This window comes from Schistocerca cancellata, chromosome 6, assembly GCF_023864275.1.
Source record: "Schistocerca cancellata isolate TAMUIC-IGC-003103 chromosome 6, iqSchCanc2.1, whole genome shotgun sequence".
In the NCBI taxonomy this organism is placed as follows: domain Eukaryota; kingdom Metazoa; phylum Arthropoda; class Insecta; order Orthoptera; family Acrididae; genus Schistocerca; species Schistocerca cancellata.
The window spans coordinates 713,627,251-713,631,500 of record NC_064631.1 but is presented as its reverse complement, the minus strand read 5'-3'; the positions used below and the strand labels follow the sequence as shown (position 1 = coordinate 713,631,500).

The window sequence follows — 4,250 nt, the reverse complement described above, 5'->3', positions numbered from 1 at the left end:
ACTATGGCCCAGCCCAAACTGTCGAGGATGGAAACTTGAAATTTGGAGAGGGTATTGATCTTATACCGTAGACGTCGTTTAAGAAGGGATTTCTCGAAATTCCACCCTTAATGGAGAGAAATAGGGGAGGAAAGATTTTTTGAAAATATGTCAGTAACAAGAGAATTTCCAAGCCAGACCTATGCAAATTGGTACTTGGTTTTCGGTCAGAAATAAAGAAATACGTGTTTCAAATTTTTTTGAAATTTAGCTCCCATAGGGATGAAATAGTGGATGAAAGCTTTTTTTTGAGAATAAATCGTTGTTAAAGAACTACTAAAGTATTTTTAAAGGTACATCCATGAAAATTGGTTTTAACTTTTGGATTAAAACTCAAAAAGTATGTGCTTCACTGTTTTTGAAAATTCAACCCCTAAGGGGGTGACACAGGGCCAGACTGATTCACTGAGTTATCATTGCCCAGACCAAACCGCTGAGGATAGAAACTTGAAATTTCGAGAGGGCGTGGATCTAATACTGTAGGCATCGTTTCAGAAAGTATTGCTCGAAATTCCCATCCGTAAGGGTGTCAAATAGGGGATGAAAGACTTTTTGAAAAATGGTCGATTTGAAGCTAAAACTACGAAAATGGTTTTTGGATTCTTAGTAAGAAATAAAAAATATGTTTTATCACTTTTGTAAATTCAATCACTAAGGAGGGAGAATAGTGGGTGAAAGTTCTTTTGAAAAGAAATGATTATTAAAGAACTGCTAGAGAATTTTAAGAGCTACACCTACAAAAATTGAAATTTGACTTCCCGCTCACAAGTAAAATAATACATGAAACTTCCTGGCAGATTAAAAATGTGTGCCGGACCGAGACCTTTGCCTTTCTCGGGCAAGTGCTCTACCAACTGAGCTACCCAAGCACGACTCACGCCCCCTCCTCACAGCTTTACTTCTGCCAGTACCTCGTCTACTACCTTCCAAACTTTGCAGAAGCTCTCCTGCGAACCTTGCAGAACTAGCACTCCTGAAAGAAAGGATATTGCGGACACATGGCTTAGCCACAGCCAGGGGAATGTTTCCAGAATGAGATTTTTACTCTGCCGTGGAGTGTGCGCTGATATGAAACTTCCTCGCAGATTAAAACTGTGTGCCGGACCGAGACTCGAACTCGGGACCTTTGCCTTTCGCGGGCAAATGCTCTACCAACTGAGCTACCCAACCAGGACTCACGCTCCGTCCTCAAAGCTTTACTTCTGCCAGTACCTCGTCTCCTACCTTCCAAACTTTACAGACGCACTCCTGCGAGCCTTGCAGACCTAGCACTCCTGAAAGAAAGCATATTGCGGAGACATGGCTTAGCCACAGCCTGGGGAATGTTTCCAGAATGAGATTTTCAATCTGCAGCGGAGTGTGCGCTGATATGAAACTTCCTGGCCCGCGAAAGGCAAAGGTCCCGAGTTCGAGTCTCGGTCCGGCACACCGTTTTAATCTGCCAGGAAGTTTCATATCAGCGCACACTCCGCTGCAGAGTGAAAATCTCATTCTGGCATATAATACATGTTTCAGTGTTCACGGACATTCAATCCCATAAGTGAGTGAAATAGGAGTTGAAAATTTCTATGAAATTATTCCGTTATTTCCGAAGGTAAATCTATGACAATTTGTATTTGGCTCCTCTGTTGGCAATAAACAAATACGTGGTTTTTTTTCTGGAAATTTGATCCGTGATGGGGTAAAATAGTGAATGAATATCTTTAAGAAAATAGTTCAATATATTAAAGAAAATTGTAGCTAAATCCATGAAAGCAATCATTTCTCTGCCTGATGTAGAGAAATATGCGTTAGGGGATGAAAGTTTCTATGGAAATATCACAAAGAGGATGCAAAAGCTACAAGAATCGCTTTTTGGCCAGAAGCACAATCGGAAGAATCCTGCTGTCATGGTCTTAATTAGCGTGAAAAGTTTAGAAGGTGTTACATTTTTTGGCCGGCCGCGGTGGCCGTGCGGTTCTAGGCGCTCCAGTCCGGAGCCGCGCTGCTGCTGCGGTCGCAGGTTCGAATCTTGCCTCGGGCATGGGTATGTGTGATGTCCTTAGGTTAGTTAGGTTTAAGTAGTTCTAAGTTCTAGGGGACTGATGACCACAGCAGTTGAGTCCCATAGTGCTCAGAGCCATTTGAACCATTTTTTTGTTACATTTTTTAGACAACATTAAAATTCGATCAAAAAAGAACAAAAACATCTGTGCATACCATACAATCTACGCGAGGGAAACAGAGAGCGCTAAGCTAGTTTCATGTATTTACGGATATGCTGAACATGATCCTCAGGAATCCACAGCCAGCACAATAAAACAGAGCAACTTTGTGACAGTTTTAGCAGTTTTTAGAACATAAACCTTGCAGAAACATGTACTACGACACTTAATTTTCATGTGTATGGAATTTGATAACACTAATCCTTTAATTTTGATCGCAATAAAGTTTATGTGCAGTGACGTATTCGGAATGTGCAGCACTAATTGGCATAAGGTTAGTTCTAGTTCAGGGCTACATTGCAACTTGAAGTCTAAGACAGGGAAAATAGGATTAAATTCATTTATTTTTACGTCACACAACAATAAAATTGTTACAAATTTTCCCTTTTTATGAGTTTTGTTACACACACACACACAGGAAAATATTTATCACGAAGTTTGCAAATTGATAAGATACATTTTTCTAATTTTCTTAAAATTCATATCCTCACTGAAAGAAAATCAGAATAAAAATACTAAATTGTGTTAAGCAAGGTAATTAAACAGAACTTTTACACACTTATTTATGTCTCTGTACAAAAAATGGTTCAAATGGCTCTGAGCACTATGCGACTTAACTTCTGAGGTCATGAGTCCCCTAGAACTTAGAACTAATTAAACATAACTAACCTAAGGACATCACACACATCCATGCCCGAGGCAGGATTCGAACCTGCGACCGTAGCGGTCACTCTGTTACATACAGTAGCGCCTAGAACCGCCACTCCGGCCGGCTTGTCTCTGTACATTATAACATTACGTTTAACACAATGTCCTCTAAGAAAAGTAATTAGTACAAACTGTTAAACACTTATTTACAAATTCAGTGATAGGAGAAAAAACAAAATCATGGCTGACTTAATACAATATTCTGAGCTACTGAATATTATATTTAGAAACAAAGTTATAATGTGAAATAAAACTTCATCTTTTTTAATACATCATTCAGCAACGTCTCTAATTTCATTTATGAGACTTATTTTCTAAAATTTCAATTGCCATCACTAATGGCAGCACTGTGGAAGAACAAACTGTATGTCAAGTGTTGACTCGAGTTACATTATTTAAGAATAAAAAGCTGGACTGGACTGTTGTCAGAAAGTAAAACTTCGGTCACAAAGTTGCCCACTTTGCATTTTGTGGTCACTGACTTGAGCCAGAGCTCTGCCTGCGATTGGTAGGAAATAAGTACACTATTGGCCATTAAAATTGCTACACCACGAAGATGACGTGCTACACACGCAAAATTTAACCGACAGGAAGAAGATGCTGTGATATGCAAAGGATTAGCTTTTCAGAGCATTCACACAAGGTTGGCGCCGGTGGCGACACCTACAACGTGCTGACATGAGGAAAGTTTCCAACTGATTTCTTATACACAAACAGCAGTTGACTGGCGTTGCCTGGTGAAACGTTCTTGTGATGCCTCGTGTAAGGAGGAGAAATGCGTACCATCACGTTTCCGATTTTGATAAAGCTTGGATTGTAGCCTATCGACATTGCGGTATATCGTATCGCGACATTGCTGCTCGCGTTGGTCGAGATCCAGTGACTGTTAGGAGACTATGGAATCGGTGGGTTCAGGAGGGTAATACGGAACGCCGTGCTGGATCCCAACGGTTTCGTATCACTAGCAGTCGAGATGACAGGCATCTTATCCGCATGGCTGTAACGGATCATGCAGCCACGTCTCGATCCCTGAGTCAACAGATGGCGACGTTTGAAAGGCAACAACCATCTGCACGAACAGTTCGACGACGTTCGCACCAGCATGGACTATCAGCTCGGAGGACATGGCTGCGGTTACCTTTGACGCTGCATCAGAGACAGGAGCGCCTTCGATGGTGTACTCAATGACGAACCTGGGTGCACGAATGGCAAAACCTCGTTTTTTCGGATGAATCCAGATTCTGTTTACAGCATCATGATGGTCGCATCCGTGTTTGGCGACATCGCGGTGAACGCACA

General features: G+C 41.3%; 1 non-coding gene across 1 annotated transcript; it reads right to left on the bottom strand.

Annotated features, from left to right (window-relative positions):
- Positions 1-1,134: 1,134 nt before the first annotated feature.
- Positions 1,135-1,209, bottom strand: Trnas-cga (transfer RNA serine (anticodon CGA)). Its single transcript has one exon. It is a non-coding gene; the product is annotated as a tRNA-Ser (tRNA).
- Positions 1,210-4,250: the final 3,041 nt, after the last annotated feature.